Genomic DNA, 23,977 nt, shown 5'->3' with positions numbered 1-23,977 from the left:
AGGCTTTGTTTTCGAGAAAATCGACTTTGAATTTTCGCTCGGTACGCGTGCGGTACGTTATACCGGATCTCATTGTAGATCGTTGTCTCGATGGTAAAATTTAAAAAAAAAAAAAATTATTATTCTATATTTTCGACTTCTTTTTTCGCGTAGAATCGCCCCCTTCCCGTTTGTACCACCAGTTACCAATCACCCTGTATATTTAACTTGGTACAGCGTATGGAAGATGGAATTAGAGATATTCGTCCGGGGAGCGAGGCCGCTTTATTAATTTTGAAACGTCACGGCAAAACGTGGTCGGTGCCGTTGAAAAGCCCGTGTATGGAGCAGAGGGAGATTTTATCGAAACATTTCGACCTACTTCGCGTATCGCTCGTCTTTTGTCCCATCTCGTGCGTTACATCGGACAAATGACGTTGCTCGCGCGGTGGCGCGACGCATATAGAACCAGGCAGCTTGCGTTCCCCGACGGTGTATCGAACAGACCGATAAGAGAAGGATCGATAATAAGTGATGATATTAAAGCAGGGCAGACAGCTGGAAACGCGCATGCAAGTTCTTCATCGAACCAATTCCGAGATCAATCGGCTGAAAGTTCATTTCGGCCCATCAGACGCCGGCTGAAATCTGGATTAAACGTCCGGGTTATCGAATTCAATCGGCGCCACGTACCGTATATCAACGGGTGCAGCGGCGATATCGAGGATGGTGCAGCAGGTATACGCTACCCCATATTAATCCTGTAACCTTTTGAGCGCGAAAAACGAATTGCCTCGCCGTTTCACTGTATCGCGTGTACGCTACCCTTCCTAAGCATTGGCTGCGTATTATAAATTATTACGACTGCTTTGGATTATCCGGCGAACGATTATGATCGATCGCGACTTTATATCGACGCGGAATAACGATGCGACCATCTCGAAGAAGTTTCCGTAACTGAAATTTTGACAAAAGTTCGCAGATGTACGCGAAGATAAATATACATACAACTTGTCATCTCTTCGATACACCAAACTGTGAATAGTTGGCGTTATTACCGTGGAGTACGTTAGGAAAGAACGAGAGAGAGGACAAAGTTTCGTAGTTTTCTTTTTCACACTTTTTCACACTTGCAACGTTTTTCAAGAACCGAAGGCGATCTTTGAATTTCTTAATCGAACGTTTCCGAGCGTCGGGTCAAACATCCGACGCTTCTAAACACATCGCCGCGTAACGTTCACGAAACAATTCTTTCGTCGCGGACGTTGCATGACTCTGACGGCTATCGTGTGGCACACGGATGAACTCGTCCGCGCACACGCTTTCACGCCACATCGAGAAGCACACAGCGTTAAAAGACGACGCACACTGTTACGTCGGCCATGAAAAACTATAAAACCTTTCCATCTTTCCTTTCTTTTTCCCAATACGCCGCATCAAACGGGAAACGCTGGATAGTAGTAACAACGCGAACACCCCGTATATAATGCATCGTCTGCCTGCAGGAGGCTCGTACGTAGCACGCGTGCTCGGCGAAAGAGCAGAGATACGCCTAATGCAGATGATCAATTTACGTTAAGGAGGTCGTCGCGACGTCGAGGCGTAAACGAGTGAAACTCGGAGAGACCGGCGGGGCCAAGTACGACGGAATCACAGGATCGAACGCAGCCACGCGAGCATCGTTAAATAAGGAAGTTCATTGACGAGACGGTTAACGACGTATTATAGCGGCTGTAACAGACGGTAGAGCGCACTTTCGTGCACGACACAAGGCCCGAGGGCTGCAACACCGTGACACACGCTATGGGAAAAAAGAGTTGCAACATCCTGAGAATCGAGCGAGTTGCGCTTTTTACGTAAGTACGTTCTTCCGTTCGAGGCGAAGTCGCGTTTAAAGTTGCGGATACAGTGGCCACGAGAAGTATCAGGCCGGCCGAAAAGTTTCTCTCGTTTCGTAAGGAAATAACAGAGATGCGCCACGTTTTTTCTTTTATATCATTTTATCGAATTACGTACGATACATTTCGCGGTAACAAGAAGAAAATGTTCTCTTCTGTCGTTTTACTAGAAAATTTTTGTAGTCGCGAAGAAACGTACAGCGCCGTGAACGATTATCGTCTCGGACGCGTTTTCTGCCTTGTTTTTTTTTGTAGATATTTCCGAGAAACCAGCGATCGTGAAATTGTTTTTGCAAAAGAACGCTGCGGGATAGCGGCGGACGTTACGCGGCGATCTGTCGCCTCTCACGACCGAAATAGAAGACAAAACGACGATCCTTCGGCGAGACGGTGCTCCTATTCGTGCGGCAGCCACTGCAAAAAAGTGGTTCCAAGATTTTGGAGTAGGATCGTCGCCGTGGCCAGCATCGAGTCCTGAGCCGAACTCGATCCAGAACCCGTGGGGAATTCCAACAAGAAAAGTTTACGGTCCGGACAAGCCAGCTATAGAAAATATCGTGGAACTTGAAAAGAAATGGAATAAACCCGCGTGGGCGGATATTCGAAACGAAACTTTGAATAACTCGGCGGATAGTATACTTAACGGGTGAACGAAAGTGATAAAAAGTAAAGAGAAATCCATTGAACGGCGAGCGAAAAGTTAACAAAATCAACGTTGCACCTCTGTTTGTTCATAGCCAAAAACACGGGATGAAGAGGAAAGTTTCTTCTTCCAAACTTCGAAAGAAGGAAATTTTTCTTTGTCGTATCAGGTAGTCCGAAAAGTATCTTTTCTGTTTATAAGAATTTTTGTTTTATATTATTTTATTGAACTAGGTATATCCATGTCGTTCTATTTCTATTATTACGTTCGTGCATAATTCGATAAACTAATATAAAACAAACAACATTGTGCGTCTATCATTTCCTTATAGAACGAAAGAAACTTTTCGGACAACCTGATATCTTCAGTTTCGTTTTAGAATAGAATCGCATGAACTGGTCATCGCAATTTTTGTTTCGATACCACGAAGAATGTAAAAATAGCGTCGAATTTATTACCATTCTGCTAACAGCGTAAATGATACGCTATAAAAATAACGAAACACTGTGTTAACGGTGAACCGGACACGAGTAGCAAAATATTATGAAAATGCTGCGTTGTTGATCAATGAATCGCATCTAGAGGAATATTTGGCGTAATGCTAGCCTGGAATGTAACGTAATAATATTTTACGACGTTAAAACGCGAGGCTTATTGCGAGCTATCGATCAAACTTCTTTCAACTTGCCACTTAAGCAAACGTTCCGTAAAAGGAATAAAAGAAAGGAGACGCGGGATCGCCGCGTTTCTGGAATTATCATCTTTCTAAAGATAAACGTAAAAGCAACGAAATTGCACGGAAGCACGTAGGAAATTGAAGATAAAACGACGACGGTGTGTGTACCTACTCTCGGATGTTTCATTCGAACGAGGAGTTTCCGCGTGCGGTATCACGAGTTTGCAGAATTGGCGCTTAGTCATCCGCCTTGCAGCTCGGTTTAATAGATTCTGTTATGAGAGTTGCAAGGACGACAGAATCCAGCAGCGATGCAAGAGAAAACTGGAAAGCTCTCGCCAATCGTCCATTACCGGTGCATGGAAAAACGCCACGCGACTGTTCAAAGCTGTTTTTCATCGAGCTTGACAAAGACCTGTTTCAACGATTCTCGCGCTTAATCGCGTTAAACGTCTAAACGTCGAATAGGATACCGCCAGGTGAAGAGAGAAAGAGGATGGCAGGCAGAGGGAGGAGACTGGCTTTTAAACGTAATAATTCACCGACGAGGCGCGCCAAATTAATTATCGCGTACGCGCAGCGTACGGTGTAACAACAGAGGAGGAGAAATCGTAAGAAGATCCAATTCGAAAAAATAATATCAAGTGTTTCGTGTAATGACTTTACTACGGTCGGCTACACTAGACGCTAGTAACAGTTATAGCCTACTAAATTCCGACGGATCTTCGATCTATAAAAGATGTTCGCAATAACACAGTGTGCATGTACGTATATCGCGCTCAACGAGCCAAAGTACGCACGCGTCTGTATGTTTAATTCATGATGATGCATTACTCATTCATTCATGCGATCGTGCACAAGCCACTTCCGCGAAGAATGCCGTAACAAGTTTCTGGAAGACACACACATACGCATTCTCTCTCTCTTTCTCGTTTGTTCTCTTGCTTGGGTCTAGCGGTGGATTCGGTATGCGCGAAGCCCAAGAATAAAGGCGCCAAGAGGATAAAAATCGACAGTAAATCTCGAGAAATAAGATGGAAGCACGGAAATCGACCAAGAGTGTACAACTATCGACGACGATTCTATGAATGAGACAAAAGTTGCACTCGTGCAGTATCCATTGGTAGCAGATCGTAAGGACACCGTGAAATCTACGCGGTTCTTTCGATTATTTTTATAAATTGCTTAAACTGCTTTTATAAATTCCTGGCTTCTTTTCCGGTTAACGTACGCTGATAACTTTCCAACAGTTATCTCAAACTTTCAGGATTTAGATCGAGAAAACTGCGACGCTTAAGCGACGTGGAGACTATAGTCTCGGAAAACATGTTTGCCTATACCTTAAATCGGTAGGTAGGATTTATCGTAAGGTGCCTCGAGAGCGTCGTAGGAATCGTAAAAATTGTTTCGAAATATTTGGTATATTGGAATATATCGATCGACGTACCGAGCGAATATCGTTCGATCAATTCGACACGTCACGAACAATGTCGAAACACGTTAGGTTCTCGTAATGTTATCGAAGCTTAATAAACGGACGATTAGAGAAACAGATCGCGAAATAAACGATCGCAATAACGCTGTGGATAAAACGATACCGAAAGTCACGTACGCGATCTTTCGCAGCTCCGCAGCTATTACTCACGAACCGTTAGTCTTTCCTCGAGTTTGTCAGAAATTATCCGATACCAGTATTTTCATCGAATCGCGACAAATTCACGTATCCGTACGATTTAACGTATCTGCTATCGCGATCCACCAGTCACGCGGCTTAATCTTCCGCTGCAAACGAACATTTCCTGCTTCGCATCCAACGACCCGTCAGTCACGTAGTATTACGAGTTGCATTCAATATCTCGGTCTCTTTTCAAACACACGTACACTCGTGTTACGCAATCCACGCTTAATACCCCCGGGGTGCCTTCGCTACGATACGTTCCTCCCTGTTATATCGTCCTGCTCTTTCGTTAAAACACTTTGACTGCCACGTTGACCGGCCACGGTGTCTTTAACTTTTTATAATTGCAAAAATTGTATGAAAATTGACAGTTTGGGCATTTGGAATATAACCGATAAATAGAAGATACTTTGAAACAAAAGGTGCCCCATTGAACAATTAAACATTTTTACTAGAACGTCAATAAAAAAAAATGAGAACGAATCTTGCGTCTAACGGTGCACTGTGTTTGCACGCATATGTTTGAGGGGTAATCTACGAATATTATTATCAACACAGCTTGGGAAATAATCGTAAATGCTGCTTTATAATCGTATAATTGAAATTACAAGTGTGCACGTACCTTACTATTATATACAGAATGAGCAAATATTGTTTACTAATATCTTCTACACGTTTCAACGATATATTCTGCACGATTTGCTTACGACGAAACAACGAAAGCGAATGGTTTGTTGAAATGAACGAAGCCTTGTTATAATACGTCGCTATCAACTGTTACCAAGGCGCCACGGTGGTCACCCGTGACCACCAATAAGATGAACGGTCCATCGGGGAAGAATATTGTCTTACATCGTCGATTTATTATTATTTTGCCATTACATGCTTCGAATAATAAAAATACTCCCGTGGTGTCCTGAGCGAAACGCGTGATTTTGGCGTGGCAGTCAAAGTGTTGAAACGAGCCACCGAAGACAGACTAACCGTAGAGAAAGAGAAATGGAAGCAACCGCGAGTCCGAGGCAAAAACTGGCTCAATTACATTTTTGCGTATGAAATGTGAGACAAGGCACGATAATCGAGAATCTATCTTCTGCAATTGGCTATTGCGATCTCCGCTTTGACTGGAGCTTCGTTCTATTTCATCGACTACTTTTACGGTCGTTAGTTCAATAATTAGCAGTAGTGTTTCTAATTTTTACAAAGTAATTTGCCTGTCGTTGTTCCTTTGCGCAATCCCACTCTTTTTCATTCAGTTCGTTTCACAAGTTTCATTCGCTACGTTTCAAGTTTCAGTCGGTTTATTCCCAGTTTACGTCGATCGTCCGTTTCTCCCAGTTTCGCCAAGTTTCGTTGCGATCCGCTTCGTTGCCGGCTGCCTTCGATCGCGTCGAACAAGCAGAGAAAGAACAACAGAAATGTTCGTGCAATTACGTGCAAACGTGGTTCGTACGACCTCGAACTTGAAAAAGAAATTCGAACATAATCGCATTTTCTGCAACCTGATGCATCGAACAGCGACGTGGAATATCCGTCCGATGTCTCGGAAGTCAGTCGCAGCCAGCACATCGCAGGACGCGTGTCTTGCAGAAAAGTCGTTCGCTCGTATCAATTGCATTCCACCGGGTAGAATGCGATCCGATCGATCGGAAGCTTCGATAGGGTTTCAGGCCGGTCGAAATCCAGCGGTTCGATACGACTGGAAAGGGCCAGCGCGATATCGAGGACGCAAAGGAGAAAAAGCTACAAAGCGAAAGAACGCGTCGTCCTTTGACGACGTATGCACGCGTCGCTTCTTCTTCTTTCCTTTTTTAGTTCAACTTTAGTTGAACAACAAGCAGCCAATAAAATCGACGAACGCTCGTTCGATTCACCGGACCCGAATTGCGTTTTATTTTATATTTGTTCGAATAGAACAAAATTGATCACGCGCAATTTAATAAAATGATAATAAAAGAAACTTTTCGGCCAACCCGACATTAGTTTCTCGACAAATGCATCGAGGAAGCTGTTCGACGTCAACGCGTCTGCGATAAGCACGTACGTGTTGAACGTGGTTTTTGATTTTTAAACATTCTCCGAGGATCTGACGCGTTGCAAGTGATTTTTTTAAGTAAACACCGAACGAACAACGTTTTATTTCGATTTCTTTCGTCACGGATCATAGGAACCGCAGAAATTCTGTCACGTTCTTAATTAATCGATAAACAGTTGCTAGTCCGTAGCTCTGCCACGATGCTCAACGATATGGAAGAAGTCGTCCTCCAGAGATTTCCATCAGCATCGAAAATTCTATTACGCTTCTCCAGAAACACGCCGTGGGATGTAAAAATACGACCTTCGCGGATGATATATTCTACGTTCCGCTTGATACACTGGCTCACGAAAGTATCCCAACGCTTGCCACGGATAATCAGACCAGCCGCCGGAGGAGAATAAAATCATCGTTGTCCCGAAACGAGAGAAAATAAAGAAGAGGAATTAAAGCTGGCATATATTACAGTCACTTCGTACGCTGGTCGAATTAATCGATACATAGGATATCTTGCTGGATTTCGGGACGAGCATTGACGAAACAGATAAGAGAGCTGGCCACAAAATGAACCGCGGTGAATCGTCGACCGGTCTGATTAAAATTTAATGCGAAATTTCCAAGGAACTTTGCGTCTTTCCTTCTTTCTCCTTTCTTTTCTTTTTTTTTCTTTTTTCTTCTTTTCACACGACGCGTCTCGCTCTTTTGAAGTTCGTCCCACTTTCTTCGCGATACACCGAGAGATCGCGTAATCCTCGTGTACACACACCGTGTATCACGTCCTTTTCTTTCCTTCCCTCTTTCTCTCTTTAATTTTCTTCGTCCTTTTTTACTGTTTGCCGAAGAAGTTGCACGGCTCACCTTGGTAAATTGCAAGCGGACGATATAGTTATGTAACTGGACGGCGAACGCAAAATTTATGAGTCTATTAAACGCGAGCCACAGCTCGTTTAATCCAGCGATTATTATTATTACCGCGGTATTTGCTTCAATTTTGATGCTCGCGTCGAACGCTTTCAGCGATGAACGATCGTTTCCGAAAATTTACAGCCAACTGGGACTTACACTCCAGGCGAGAGCGTCGCAGCGACTTCGATAATTTCCAGGACGGAATATCACGAGCTCGAAGAACGCGAGAAAACGTATTTTGCGTTTTGAAAGATCTGTTCTTTGAGCTGGCAACTGTCAATGCCACCTAATGACAAAATAATTAACAGGCCGACTCGTAACTTGTAGATACGCTCGGGACACACCAAATATCCGTAAAGCTGAAAAAATCCCCAAACGTACGCGAAACAACAGGAAACGCGTTCCTCGGTTTCCTGTTGGAATCTCGACGAAGAAGCAGATAAAACCTCGGCGATCATCGTGAGACGGAAAAATAACTCTCCGAACGATAGACGAGGAAATTTTCAGATTCGTCTGTATCTCGAAGATAAATTTTCCATTTAGCTCCATTAGCTGAAATTCCGATTTCACGAAACTGCATCGAAGAAACTAAAGGCCACCTAAACGTTCGACAACGCCAATCTCGTTTGCGTTGGTCGAAAGGTCGACATTTTTCGACCAGGTATTAGTTTGTCCCAAAAGCGTTTTCCGCTATCTGCACGCAGCTGCTTTATCTGTCGATGTCTGTACCAACATTGTGCGAACCTAATCTCTCGAACGATGTAGTCTTTATCTGCAGTCGTCCTCTAGCTGTCGTAGGATACGTTTCGTTTGCATTGAACCAAAAAATGCTGCCTCGTCTGTTATTTGCTTATAATATAAATATAAAACGAAAGAAACTTTTTTCAGACGACCCAATGGATCAGCTTATCGTCGTAAGATCTCGACCTGAAAGGAAAATCGCGATTCCACGAGTCTTTCTAGTCGAGATAATACGTGGAAACATAGAACTTGGTCGCGCAAGCTAGACAACTAAAGTGGCAACATATTCATCCGCATTGATCAAAGGACGGTTCACCGCCGAAGAAATAAAAAGAATCGGCTCGTGAACTGAATAATTCCTGAGTGGTCGAACGTGGATGTCGCAGATGTTGCAGATCGATACTCTGTTTCTGGCAGTGGTTGGTGCTCAAAGAGCAGCTTGTCGCTGCGGCTCGATAAGATACGACCCGATTCGACCAACGTCCCATTCGACAGAGCAGAAGAGAGACGTTTCTTATAGGTTGGACTTTAGCGAGAAGAAGCATCGATAACTGCGCGTAATTGAAAGAAAATATCCTGGCAGCTGATTGTTTGGCGCGCTCCACCAGCAACGATTCCCAGCATCTTTCCTCCTTTTCCACGATCCTATCCTTTGTCCCTTATCTTTCTTTGTGTTTCGGCCAAGAGAAATATCGTTAGACAGCGAGAAGGAAATATTTCCGCGGTTTTCTTTACCGATACGAGTCCTTTTGCGGGTAAGCTGCGTGGTAAAACAGGCGAGAAAACAAGGGAAATTTATTCGCCCGTCTAGCACGATTTTCTAGCGTGGAAAAATTACGAAAGAAACTATCCGCTGCTATCGTAATTTCGATATAACGAGAAAGGAATAAGGTAAACGTAAGTTGCGATATTAACATAGCAACAAAGGTGTAACGTAATCCGCCAGAATCTTAAATTATAAAGGAATTAAAGTAAAGAAAATATACAGGCTGCGTATATATAATTTCAATGTAACTAAAATGAGATAAAACACGTCGGTATTAATATAACAGGATGGAACGCAACGCGATAAAAATTCCGCTGTCCGATAGAATCTTAAATTGAGGACTCTGAATTAAGGTTAACGAATAATCATAAATGAATATTACAAAATTATTATTACAATATTATTATTTATCATCATAAAATAAAAAAAAAGTCGAAAGATAAATAAGCAAAAAGTATCGAAATTGTCGCGTTAACGTAACGTACGAGACGCGAGAAAAATTCTTCTATCCATCGTAATCCTGAATTTTCGAAAGAAATTGAAGAAAAGAGAATGCAAGAGACGTACCGCGATTACGATGTTACGCGTTCAACCATAAACATACGAAATAATGAAATACGATAGATACTGGACAACTGCTGCGATCCGAGACATTCGTATCCATTACGCCGTTTCCCTCTTTCGTCCAGGAGGAACAGTCGCGTAAATTTAAATCGCCGTGCAATTTTCTCCCACGAGTGATTTCCCCGAGATCGATCTCGCGAGCCAGGCATTTAGGGCACCTTACTTTCACCTAATCGACGGCGAACGCTGGTGATTTATAACGATATTAAAATGGTCACGTCGATTCTACGTTCTATGTGAGAGAGAACAGCCGTTTCTTAGCGTTTTATCGGCTTTTATTTATGAAACCGGAGGAAATGACGCTTCCGGCCAGAATCGCGGCCTATCTCGAACCAAACGCGCCACGTCCATCGTTTCGACCGCGTTTAACATCTTTTTGCGTCTTTCTCGACCATTCGCGGCATCGCAAGTCTCGATATATTCCGTTTCGTACGATTTTTTATGAATTACGACACGTGCCGGTGATCGCGAGAGTGGACTGAGCGAAGAATCTAAAAAGAAAATTTATCGTTTACTTTGCGCTGCGTCCATTTACACCGCAATGATACCAAACCGTGTTCGCAAAGTAGTCGAAATTGAACCGTGTTGCATCGACTTGAGACGGAGGATTCGGTCGACGCGCCAAAACTTTCGCGATCAACGGCTCACACGCCAAACGTATTCTCGTATGTAGAATTATTGCGCGAATTCGACGAGCGAAATACGACAAGGAATCGTGGTCTTGCGTTTGGAGAAAATTTTATAATCAGACGATGACGGGATATCCTTTCTTCCCTCTCGTTGCGTCTCTGAGAAACGAACAGCAAATCTATTGACTAAACTATGATATTTAGGTTGTATGGTATTTAGGCCAACGCCCACTACGACGCGCGATACACCCTCGTAATAAAATCTGAGTGGCAACTTACGATATATTTTTCATTAAATTTCTCAATGCAACTAAAAGTTGTTTCACGGTCGACGGCGCAACTGTGCAACGCGCACAGTTTTTCCATCGATCTTCCGCGTTTACAAAAGACGAAATCGCTTTTCAATCGTCCTCGATTCCCGTATATTCTGTAGTTCGCAGAATGAGAAAGAGAATTGTTGGCGCGACAAACGCACAATGCAGTTAACGGAGAACGAGATATCGAGAACGATCGCAGTAGCTACGATCAACAAAGGGTACTTCGATTCGCGTGGGCGTTTTATCTGTGCAGCTGTTTCCCAACTATCTGGAACACCGTGTACATAACGCGGACCGCTCGTCCGTAAACTGGGCCAGCAAACCTGCTCCTTGTTTTTGTTAATTTGCTCGTGGAAACCGCCAAGTTGCAGATAAAAAGTTTATTAGGACGCTTCATACTCGACAGGGGGCGAATCCCAGCCCTCGAGCAAATGTTTCCACCCCTTTTGTTCCAGCTGTCTCTTCGTGCTTTCGGCTACCTCTCTTCTTTCGCCGTTGTTTTCACCCCGTACGCGTTTACATTTGTTTTCCTCCTGTTTCGTGGCAATTTTTTACGGCTTTCCCTTCGCTCGTAAGTTATTTTTCCTTCGTTTCTCAATTTCCGTGTACTCGGAGCCTGACGAAATTGCGCAACGAAATTTTCGAAAATTGAACGACAAACGACGTTTTCTTGCACATTTCCAAACAACTTTTCCAGGTTCCGCGTTATCCGAGCAGTTCCTTTCGACCGCGTACAGTGGAAAAACGCGGTGAGATACATTTCCAGAAAATAAAATATTCTCTATGATCGAGGGAAAGAGAAAGGTTTGAGATCAAATTTTCTCTCGTTTTTCCGAAGCGTTTTTTTTTTCAGGTTTTGCTGCGCGAGAAATTCCTCCTGGGCGCGTAACTAATCGAACCGTGTAAAAATTGTAGAACGAATTTTTTAGAAAATTAAATTTTCCCTCTAGTCGAGACATTGGTATCTCGTCGAATGGTATTTTGTTTCACTTTCCCGGTGAATTTTGTTTTACGTTCTGCCGTTTCGGAAGTTCTTCTTGAACGCGTATAATCGAAACGCGCAAAAATTGTACGATACATTCTCGGAAAATTAAATTTCCGCCGTGATTCCGACGAATGGTATTTTGTTTCACTTCCAGAAACAACTTTTTTAAGTTTTGCTGTTTCACAAGTTCCTCTTGCTCGCGTATAATCGCACCGCGTAAGAGTTGTGCGATAAATTTTTCGAAAATTAAATTTTCACTGCGATCCGGATATTTCGTTTCGTTTTTCCGACAAGTATTTTAGTATTATATTATACAGAAATCGAATTTTACGTCACTCGAGTATTATTTGCAAGAATTTAGAGAATATTAAATTAAAAACTAACTAAAATAAGCGGCACTTTTTTCTCCTTTTTTGCTAGAATTTCGGCACACATTTCGAAAACTGGAATCCCATTGATACTTTGATTATATTAACGGGGAAAACTCTGCTCGTAATGTCTTTTTCCATCGGTGAAAACACGGTTTGAAACGGAATCGTTCGCGAAAATAGATTTTCCGGTCGATGATTTCGCCGATCGGTACAGTTCGCCGAAACTTTGTCCGTGCTATTTTTTCCGGATATCGATCTGTTGTTTCGCTCGCGTTATCGCACGTATTCTTGCTCGCAGGAACAACAAATATGAAAAGATTAATATTGGACGAGAAATATTTGTCGACACGAATTTCGGAATAAAGTTTTAACGATAGTTTGTTGCACACAAACGGGTATCTTCTTGTCAAGAATTACAACAATTAGCAACAAATGGAAATTTGATTCTTCGATGAAATTGAAAGTGAATTTTTATTTCGTTCACTTTTATTTCATTCTCTTGGCTGTACGCAGCTTCCTGTAAACCTAATTTCTTTCCCTTTGAGCAGTTCGTAAACTCGGAGTTCCTTTCCCGCCATAAACTTCAATTTTCTTGAAAAACAAACTTCCAAGCTTCCAATTATCTTGCTGTTCAAACTAACAACTTTCGATTTGTTGTCTTAAGTAATATTCGAGAAACCAGCGCGGCAAGAGAGCGAGTGAAAATTGAAAATTCTAACTTGAAGCTTGAAAAAAAAAAAAAAAAGAAAAAAGAAAAAAGGATATCGAGTTTCTTAACTCTCCCTCCTTCCACGTACTACCTTAACTAACCATCAACTTTTTATCCAATCTAAGCCGAGGAATATTTCAAATGGAGAAACGTGTATCGCCGCAAGAGACGCGGCAGTTAATAAAGCGCGAAACGCAATCTTTGCGCGATCAAAGCGCAAACTTTGAATATCCTTCGTTAACATACCGTATCGAAGATCGTAATCATCGTGTTTCTTCATTTTCCCTAAGAAACAAAAGTATTGGGTTGGCAACTAAGTGATTGCGGACTGTGTCATTATCATAAGTGTAAATTGTAAAGTAGAAAATATACAGGGTGGTTGGTAACTGGTGATGCAAGCGGAAAGGGGGTGATTCTACGCGAAAAAAGAAGTCGGAAATATAGAATAAAAATTTTTCGTTCGAGGCTTTGTTTTCGAGAAAATCGACTTTGAATTTTCGCTCGGTACACCGTTTCGTGCGGTACGTTATACCGGATCTCACTGTAGATCGTTGTCTCGGCGGAAAAATTAAGAAAAAAAAATTTTTTATTCTATATTTTTTACTTCTTTTTTCGCGTAGAATCACCCCCTTTCCGCTTGTACCGCCAATTACCAACCACCCTGTATATTTTCTACTTGACAATTTATCCACGCGTTCCTCTGTTCATACATCTAATAACCTCAACACAACAAAATTCTAACATTACAACAGCCACGCATACTCTATAACATTACCAACTAATGACAAAATCCACAATCACCTAATTTCCAACCCAATATTTCAGTGTCACTAATTTTTTTCCAACAAAACGATCTCTAGCGATGCATCTATTCGATTGTCCAAGGAAATCCATAGCGAAATTCAACGTTTATTTCGCGGAAGTAAAATCGAAGGTCGTATCGAGCAACATGCGCGATCTTCCTCTCGTACTAAATTTCTCAAATTGTTTACAGATCGATTTTGCGATCGTTTTACCGAAGAAACGTTCCTCTTGCTCGGCGAATCGTTTCAAGCGGAATCTTGCGAAATATGATATTTGTTGTCGTTGAAAAAAGATGTTTTCTTAAGAAAGCGTTCTCGACAGGACCCCTATGCTGTTCGTAAAGCTGTTCGTAATCGATCATCGCGGAACGTCCTCCATATTTATCAACATCCGGCACACGTGTCGCTACATTTACACACTCGGCTCTCTCGATGCGGTGGAAACATTTTTGGCAAACGGCCTAGAAACATTTAGAGAATCGTCCGACGAAACGGACAGAGATAAACTGAGACAAACTGGCGTAAAGATGATGATAGGTGCCGGAACAGTGGCTCGAATCTGCCACTCGCCTAATCACTTGCCCCTCGACGGATAACGATAATCGCCTTTCTACTTTACGTCGGGCAGAACGCTAAAACGAGATACGGTGTTGTACAATGGCAACGAAACACAACGCGCGTAACATACAACCGAAATATGACACGTTGAACGTTGCTCGATCGTTTGATTCGCCTGTTACTCGATGGCGAAAAACGGGTACTTCGATACGACGTTCGGGATCGGTCGATGGTTTATCGCGTTGGGAAGAATTTTCATGGAAATTCGCGTCAGTCGTGTAAGCGGAAATAAAAGAGTGAAACCTAAGCAAAGATCTGTTAAACGTTGCCCGTACAATAACGCGTACCGTAGTTTACATATATCGCGTATTTTCCCATTTTACGCGAATTCTCCTTACGTGTATTTTTGCCAGCGAGGTCGTTTTTCGAAAGTACAGTGAAAAATTGCAAACGAATGGAATAGATGGGATACGGACGTCGAGGCAGAGGATGCAAGTGCGCGAGAGAACGACGCGGTGATAACCGTAACTACGAACGAATGGGAAAAAGATATCGTAGAGCTCGTACAACGACCTTGTGCAACCAGCTATTCAGCGAAAGATTTCAAAAATGGAAATACAGAAGTACGTCGTCAGCTACGAACGCGTTAACGGGTTAAAAAAAAGAAGCGAATCTCGTTCGTCCAACTAGACGCGTCTCAACGCACAAAATTTCAGCCGACAAAGAAACTCCGGACAAACGAACGACGATCGTCGCGTTGGAGGTTCGCGTCGTCCTCGTCCTATTCCCGTAGGAACGATTCGTTCGAAAAACGCGACACGAAGGGATACCGAGTGCTGCTCATTAATCCCTGATGCGTTTTCTCCGCCTCTCCTGTCGTCGCTCGGTTCGCCTTAACCGTCGCATTCCTTGTGTACATAGTCCAACGATGGATCTCGATGGAAAAAAAGAAAAAAAAAAAAAAAAAAAAAGGGTAGAGCCGAGGAGAAAGAAAAAGGCGAGCAAACGGAAGCTGGCTTGAGCCCTCGACGGCCGGCTAGTAGTTTAATTAGTTCGTTAGCCTTTTCACCGAGCTTCTTCCTTTTCTCTGTCTTTTCTCTCTCTCGTTACTTTATTTTTTCTTTTTTACCTTCGTTTGCCTGTTCGGTCGTCGTGACTCTGATTTCTCCAACACGGCGAGAGTTGCGATCCTCGGACGCGTGGTTGGCGATCGAGAGAAGCGAGTTTTTCCAGGAAATCGATTTGAAACGCGGCACGAGAAGTAACTGGAGGATGGTTTCTCGTGTCATTTTCATTTTCATACTAATTGCTGTACGTTATGTTACTCGTGTCTGTGTACGTTTCTGTGTCTTCTTCATGACAACTTCTTCGACTATCTTTCGAGCCAAGTTCTCCGACATGTTTTTGTAATTTACAGCGGTCGATTAACGCTCGATTATCGTCCTTCCCCGCCATGTTAACAAAGGTCAAGGGAAATGAGCGTTCGAATATTTCTAACAATTGTACTCGTATTTAACAGGCTTATATATACTTGTGTCTATGTAATTGTTTACATTCAATTTCTTCTATTTTACTTTCATTCTCTCTTTTATCAATAGACAAAATTCTGACTACAGAATGTTGAAAATGTTTTAATACAACAAGTATTCGAGTATACTTCTACCAACAGCTGTGTACAACACGCCCTATCGTTATCTACGATACATCAAGTTTCTCTTATTCTCCTCGCTTCTTTCTATTCCTCTCGCGAATAGACAAAGATCTGGATTATACAAAACGTCGATAAGAATCCAAAGAAACAAATGTCCGACTAATTCTGCGAACAACCGTGTTCAACACATCCTACAATTATTTAATATACATCGAGTTTCTGCTATTCTCTTTCTTCATTTCTTTCTTCCTCCGATAAATAATCGAGATTCTAATCACAGAGTATTAACGAAAATCAGAATCTCCATTATCTCTTACATAATTTCTTTGCAATAATTTTAAACAATTTAGACGAGGCTACGAGTTATTCTTCCTACGAACGACCATGCTCCTATTTAACGCCTCTACGTATACGTTTAATTATCCACAACAAAATTTCACACTTTTTTACTTTTTTTTATCCACCCACAAATAAACAAGATTCTAATTAAACAATGTTGAAAAAGGTCTGAAAGAATATTTATTCCAATATACTCTTTCTACCTTTCTTTCTTCCTCCGATAAATAATCGAGATTCTAATCACAGAGTATTAACGAAAATCAGAATCTCCATAATCTCTTACATAATTTCTTCGCAATAATTTTAAACAATTTAGACGAGGCTACGAGTTATTCTTTCTACGAACGACCATGCTCCTATTTAACGCCTCTACGTGTACGTTTAATTATCCACAGCAAAATTTCACACTCTTTTACTTTTTTTTTTCCCACCCACAAATAAACAAGATTCTAATTAAACAATGTTGAAAAAGGTCTAAAAGAATATTTATTCGAATATACTTGCACGAATATCCATGTAACACACCTTGTAATTATTTAATATACATCGAGTTTCTGTTATTCTCTTTCTTCTTTTCTTTCTTCCTCCAATAAATAATCGAGATTCTAATCACAGACTATTAACGAAAATCAGAATCTCCATAATCTCTTACATAATTTCTTCGCAATATTTTTAAACAATTTAGACGAGGCTACGAGTTATTCTTTCTACGAACGACCATGCTCCTATTTAACGCCTCTACGTGTACGTTTAATTATCCACAGCAAAATTTCACACTCTTTTACTTTTTTTTTTCCCACCCACAAATAAACAAGATTCTAATTAAACAATGTTGAAAAAGGTCTGAAAGAATATTTATTCGAATATACTTGCACGAATATCCATGTAACACACCTTGTAATTATTTAATATACATCGAGTTTCTGCTATTCTCTTTCTTCTTTTCTTTCTTCCTCCGATAAATAATCGAGATTCTAATCACAGAGTATTAACGAAAATCAGAATCTCCATAATCTCTTACATAATTTCTTCGCAATAATTTTAAACAATTTAGACGAGGCTACGAGTTATTCTTTCTACGAACGACCATGCTCCTATTTAACGCCTCTACGTATACGTTTAATTATCCACAGCAAAATTTCACACTCTTTTACTTTCTTTTTCCCTCCCACAAATAAACAAGATTCTAATTAAACAATGTTGAAAAAGGTCTAAAAGAATATTTATTCGAATATACTTGCACGAATATCCATGTAACACACCTTGTAATTATTTAATATACATCGAGTTTCTGCTATTCTCTTTCTTCCTTTCTTTTTCCCTCCCCTCTACTACGAAAGGTTTAAATCGAACAAGGGTTACGATATTTTTCCACGGGGTCCATCGGTGCTCGAGTTGCAGGCCCGCTCACGCTCCCACGGCCATAATTATGGATAAGAGTGGCAATAAATAACGTACGTGCGGCTCGTATATAAAGTCAGCGAGACGGGTATAATTCGTGCATAATTTACTCGTTTTCGATAGGTGGGAGCTGTTCGGGTGTGGGACGGGACCAAGTTTTCGCGGTTCCTAAATCGACGCAGCACTTTAGAAGGAAATCGTGCCGGATACTCGTCGAATCTCTTTACATATTACAGCCCGTACAGTCGAAATAACCGTTCGATAGGGACCATTTTCCTTTCCAAGATACTGGATGCGCTTGAGTTACGACCATTTTTATCTCCAACTTTACTCGCCAAACTATTTTCTCTCTTCTTTTTCCAATGCCAATCCAATCGATCTCTGTACTCTCTCGGTTTTTCCTTTCCGCGTCTCCTCGCAGCGATTCGTACGACGAACGGTTCGTCGAATTTGCTCGAGAAATGGGAGAACGATTCTTAGTTCAAGAGCTGAGATTCTATTCGTTCAGATTTCTCTTAGCCATCCCGTAGCCTTCTCGCGCTCTCGTTGAGGCACGAGCTTCCGCGAAAGAATCGCGTGGTCGCGGATTCTTCTCTTTCAAACGCGCGCAAAATGTTAATACGAAAAACTGTAGCAAGGGACTACTGAATGAATTTTGGTGAAATTCGAACAAACCAGAAACAAAGTGCAGTGTTGGACGATCGTATCGGTTGCGCAGCTATTTCGCAGGAAGATGACTTGATAACTCGGGTCGTTTCGCGGATACTTTTCGCCAAAAACCGAGAGATATTCGCTCGGCTTGTTATCCTAATAAGCATCGACCATGAAGGTGTCGTAAAGAGTCGTGGCTCATGCAGAGTAATTACGCTATGAAGAGGCTCGTTACAGCAAGAAGGATCGTTAAACCTTTTGCAGCAGTTACAAAGTAGAAAAGTATAAGGAAAGATCCGGTCGATCGAGCACGATCGCAGACTTCTTGTCTGGCGAAACGATCGCGTTAGATGCAGTCGCTACGATTGCACGCCTCTGCTCTCGCAGCAGCGAGATACGTCGATAAATAAGACGATATTATGACCAGCGGCGAGCGGTTCGCGATGCTTTCACCGGTATCTAGCGCACAGCGTTTAAGAGGCACGGCGAGGCCGCGTTATTATCCGGGTGCGAATACTCGTCTCTTCTCCACGCGCTGTCCGATACTTCGCGCGATCGTCTGCTTTTCTTATCGACCGCCGCGCGTCGATCGTTCGACTCCGCTGTTAAACGTATACAGACACCTGTATCGCGTGTAGAAAAATCAAAATTTATCACGGATATCGATAATATAATTTCCACGATTTTCTGCTTATCTCGTAGAAACTTGAAATTTCCCGCCATACCTCGCGCAAATGTCTGCCATGCTTTTCTTATCAGCAAGCGCGCGTCTATGATCGTTCAAACCTGCGATTAAACGCCACACGGATACAAGTCGTATCGCGTTTGTGGAAGAATGGAAATTTGTTGCAATGCGCATCGGTGGATACCGATAACGTGGTTCCAGGTAGATCTTTTAATTCGTGCAAACTCGATGTTTCCTCGACGATACCTCGTGCGAACATCTGCAATATCCGCGTGTATTTTTCTTCGTTGGCTGATCGTTCGCCCATCTCGCGATTAAACGTACACGGCCGTTCGTATCGCGTTTAGGAAAATACAAATTTAAAACGGATATCGGTAACGTGGTTGGAAGATTCTTCGATCCACGAGAACTTGAACTTTTCAACGACGCTTCGCGCGGACATGTACAATAAATCTTTTCTTATCAACCCCTGCGCGCCGATGATCATTCACCTCTGTGATTAAACGTATGCTCGTGGATAAGCGCGCCTATTGTATTCAGGAAAATAAAACTTCGCAATGGATATCGTTGGATATTGATAATACAGTTCCCTGCGTTCTTTCGATTCGCGTAACCTTGCAGTTGTCAACGTGCAACTCGCTTTTTCGCGTAATTTAAAATATCGGTTTGGCAACTAAGTGATTGCGGGCTTTGTCATTAGGTGGTGTCGACAAAACCCGCAACCACTTAGTTGCCAACCTGATACAACGTTGCGAGTATAACTGCGAGCGTCTTTCCAACGAAATGGATCTGTTGAAGTTTTCTAGGAAACTGTACATCTTCAGTAGTGTTTCTTCTCTATCTTCTCTATTATAGTACCGCCGATATACAGACAATGTCGACGATAAAGCACAAATGCCGACAAGCCGAAAGGGTCGGAAAATTTCAACAAGCCATCGATATTAATATTTCGGCAGCGCAGTCGTCGATCGTCGGTTAGCCACCGGAGAGTGAAGAGTGAAGAGTCCTTAGTCAAGAGTCGTCATATCACGCTACTGCATTAAGTTCAAGTGAAATAATCATCGTTTAATCTACCGTAATAAATCCATCTATCAGTACGTTATCACGTAGGATAGAAACCACTGGAAATCCTAATTTCTAACATTATTGAATAAAGAATTTCTATCATGCATTCATACACGCGTTTACTTTCTCTATTCTGAGATATTGGATTGGCAACTAAGTAATTGCGGACCTAATGACAGAATCCGCAATTACTTAGTTGCCAGCCTGATATATATGTCGCAGATGAAAGAACATCGGGGCCTTCTTTTGGAATTTTTGGCAAGATCCCCGATACTTTAGTCCAGACTTTTCATTATAGCTGCGCTTAAATAATAAAACTTGGAAGTAGTTGTTCGTGATTTAATCCGATTATGTGTGCCGAGATTTATGACAATGGACTTGGACTCGAAGTGACACAACGGGTCGCTAAACGCAGCCACGGTCACGGGATGGACGTTTTCACCTAACAGAGGTATGGAGTAATTGTATAGCTCTCCTTAAAAATATAGTCGAACCGAGGGGTACAGAGAGGCGCGAAGAAGAGCATGTAAGTGCAGTTCCACTTGGACTGTGGAGTCAGTCGAGTTCTACTTGTACCGTGGACAAGTAAGTCGAGTTACGCTCGAATTGTGGACCAGTAAGTTCAGTTCGACTTAGACTTTGGAAGAAAACGCATTTGCTATCCCGTCGACCGTGGATTCGTTATTGAACCTAAGATCATCGTCGTTAGCATCTCGAATATCTAATCGCCACGGTTACTTGTCAAACTCTGTAATAATCATATTTGTACCAGTGAATATCTTCTCTATTGCGTAACAACGATGTCTAATTCAAACGAAGATTCGTTACACGCCCCTAATCCCAATGAGAACTCGACATATAAAACCTCAACAAGATCGAATTACTGCGAAATTTGTATTCGCTTCGCAAATAGTACGAAAGCAAAGCTGTTTCGGGATCGTTGTAGTCGTCGTTTGAAACGCATCCAACGTTAGAGAGCTGCGGAATCTATGAAATTTATTATGGCGCTCACGTTCGAGGAAGGATCGTTCGTTATGGGCGAAAATCTAAAAAATTCACACCGTCGTAAAAGTTACTTCTCGATCCGCGAGTCGTATAAATTTCCATCTTTTCGCACACGGCCAAAGAAATAGACTCGCAATGGGAATTTCTTTCGTTCGTTTACGCGTTTATGGAAAATTAACCCTTTGCGGACGCGTGTCGGCATATAGCGGCCCGAACCTGTTCACAGTTCCTTTTGTCCAGGACGGTTATTTTGAAATGGCTGGCGTACGTCTATTTTTCTAAAGGATAATCTTATGTGTATTTACGCATGGCTATAGTAAACTAAACAGTAATATGTTTTTTAATGAAAGAAAATTATAGATCTTTAGAAATCTTATTATTCGATTAATCTTTATTCGAGTCAGAACGAATTTCAATCCTTCAATGGCATTAGCAGACGAATCAGCAAGCTTTTTATATATTTTATATTTTTTATAATGCCTTATTCACGATGCTTAAAAGATGCAGAAAGGACATGTTCCATAGTGATAGTAGTGACGAATATTGTTAGGTTGTCCGAAAAGTTTCTTTCGTTTTACGAGGAAATAATAATGTTTTTTGTTTTATATTATTTTCTCGAATTACGTTGAGATAAACACCGCGACATTTCGCAGACTTGGTTTCACGTTTGCGAAAGAGAGACACTTTCCGGACGATCAATATGTTCTTGGTACAGTGACTTCTTATATCTTAAATGTTTCGGAAAATCGTAAAATATTACAGGAGTGCTGTAACAAATAAAAGCAGCCGAAAATTGATCAAAATAAATCGGAGGAATTTAATATTAAAAAAGCCACGATATTAATATGTATTATTGTGAAAGACACGTTTGCGAAAGAGAAATACTTTCCGGACAACTTAATATTTCGAAGCTGACAAGATAGAAGACCATGACAGTGCTTCAGACAGTGGAAACGAACTCCATTCGACAAGGATACTGCTCAACCGTTTCGATATTTCTAGCGATAGCGACAGCGATGATAAACCAAATATCGAAGAAAATAATACAAGCTTCGACAATGAACACCGCGATCGTTCAACCTGTACATTTCCTCAACTGCGCCAATACTTTTTCGCATCCCAGTTAAAGGTGGTTCGTCCGTTAAAAATCAACGCACAGGCACATTTGGCAGACAAAAGCGCACGGAGCAACGCGCGTAGTAGTTCGCCAGCGACGCGAAGCGCGATGAATAATATTTAACGAGAGACCCGATGGCCGGTGTGCATCGAGTCTAGAGGCATGAATACGCTTAGGGAAATTAGAGTGGCGAGAGAAATGGCCGGTGTTGTCGAGTGGCGGTGTATCGCGAGTACACCGGTGACTGTGACAGAAGCACGAGTCGACGAACAACGTACCATGACCGTACCGTTACCGGCGCGCCGGTGTAAATCAAGCTTTAGTGGCAGCCGACTCTCCTTCGACCTTAATAAAACGAGTCACGGCTAGCCTACGATCATGCTAATCGGCGAAACAGCCCGCGATCCTTCACGGCGTGATAAACTAATCGCAAAAACAAATCGCTCTTACTTAATCTTCTTAATCTCCTCGTTCTCTTTCTATTTCTTTTCCTGTTCCCTGTGCCAATAGCATTTTATTTTATTTAATCCGGCTACGTTTTCCCCCGGTTATCTTCCACCAGATCATATTTTTCTAACGTTAGAAAAATATCTTCGATTTGTCGTTTCAACGTTACGTTAAACGCATATTCTTCCAGCATCGCGTTCTTTCTGCTCGACAGAATCGGGAGGTTCAAACGTAAATAGAAATTTCTACATCTCGAACTTGCTGTCGTTTTAACGATCAACGAAAACAGGTTGCAACGTTTCGAAAGGATGTAAAAAGTTCTTTTTTCGCATAGAATCACCCCCTTTCCGCTTGTACCGCCAGTTACCAACCACCGTGTATAAGAAGCGAAATAGGTAAAAGAGATGTAAAACCGAAAGTTCGTCGAAAGCCGAAAGGCACGGACTAAGAAATAATAAATAAAAAGTAGTATGTATTCTATAAATCGATCTTGCCAGCGTCAATCTTCCCATTTGAAATGAAAACTCTGGATAAATTTACTCGATCTTTTTAAATTTCAAATAAAGATTCGCCAAGTTTGGAAATTAAAAAGTAACTCGAGCAAATCCGACTGATTTAGATAATCTTGCATTGTTCAATATTCTGCCTTTGTCGATAATGTATCGACAAGTCGAAGCCAGTTAGCTGATTAAGCTAAATACTAGACGGAAACACGATCACGAAAGAATTGGAAACCTTCCAAAACGAAGATAATAAAACCATAAAACCCTGTACAGCACGAGTATATCTTCTCAAATCCGCTAATGAATTTTCAATGGGTGAAACGATCGGCCGAAAGAAGATTTCCACTTTCGACCGATTAAATCGAAAACGATCGGTTCGGGGATTCAGCCAACGAGCTTTAGTTGTCTTTTTGTGAAAAAAATCTTGGACGGTGATAGCGATCGTCCTCGAACATGATCAATTTCCACGTATCACCTAAGAACTCGAGGAGAAATAATATCTTTTGTGACAACGATATTACGTTCAAGGCTGTTTGGACCTGTTGTTTCGTATCCTTAATTATGCCAATTGCTACGCTGGCCGCCTCGACTTTTTGCTTGAAAATACCACCTCGTTGAAACGTGCCTCGCGCAGCCTTGCGGCGGTTTGACATCGCCTTTGTATCTTTCGAATTACGTTCGTTTGATTGTCACGTTCGCACGCGTATAATTGGGCCATGGCCTGTTAACGAACCATACGAAGTGGCACGAAACGAAACGGTTGCGTGGCAAACGGAACGCGGTTCACCGTCCAAC

The 23,977-nt window shown here is 41.9% G+C and overlaps 1 protein-coding gene and 1 long non-coding RNA gene across 9 annotated transcripts in view; one reads left to right on the top strand and one right to left on the bottom strand.

Annotated features, from left to right (window-relative positions):
• Nucleotides 1–23,977, bottom strand: part of LOC126871415 (ankyrin repeat domain-containing protein 50) — a 218,180-nt gene that overhangs the window by 161,757 nt on the left and 32,446 nt on the right. The gene's annotated exons all lie outside the window — the stretch shown is intronic.
• LOC126871471 (uncharacterized) overlaps nucleotides 1,589–23,977 on the top strand; it is a 152,085-nt gene continuing 129,696 nt past the window's right edge. Inside the window, exon 1 of the long non-coding RNA XR_007691654.1 lies at nucleotides 1,589–1,835. This is a non-coding gene — a long non-coding RNA (uncharacterized LOC126871471). The remainder of the gene's footprint in view (nucleotides 1,836–23,977) is intronic.

This window comes from Bombus huntii, chromosome 11 (genome assembly GCF_024542735.1).
Source record: "Bombus huntii isolate Logan2020A chromosome 11, iyBomHunt1.1, whole genome shotgun sequence".
Lineage (NCBI taxonomy): Eukaryota > Metazoa > Arthropoda > Insecta > Hymenoptera > Apidae > Bombus > Bombus huntii.
Note: the sequence above shows the minus strand (reverse complement) of the source record. Positions and strands in the feature narration are given on the sequence as shown.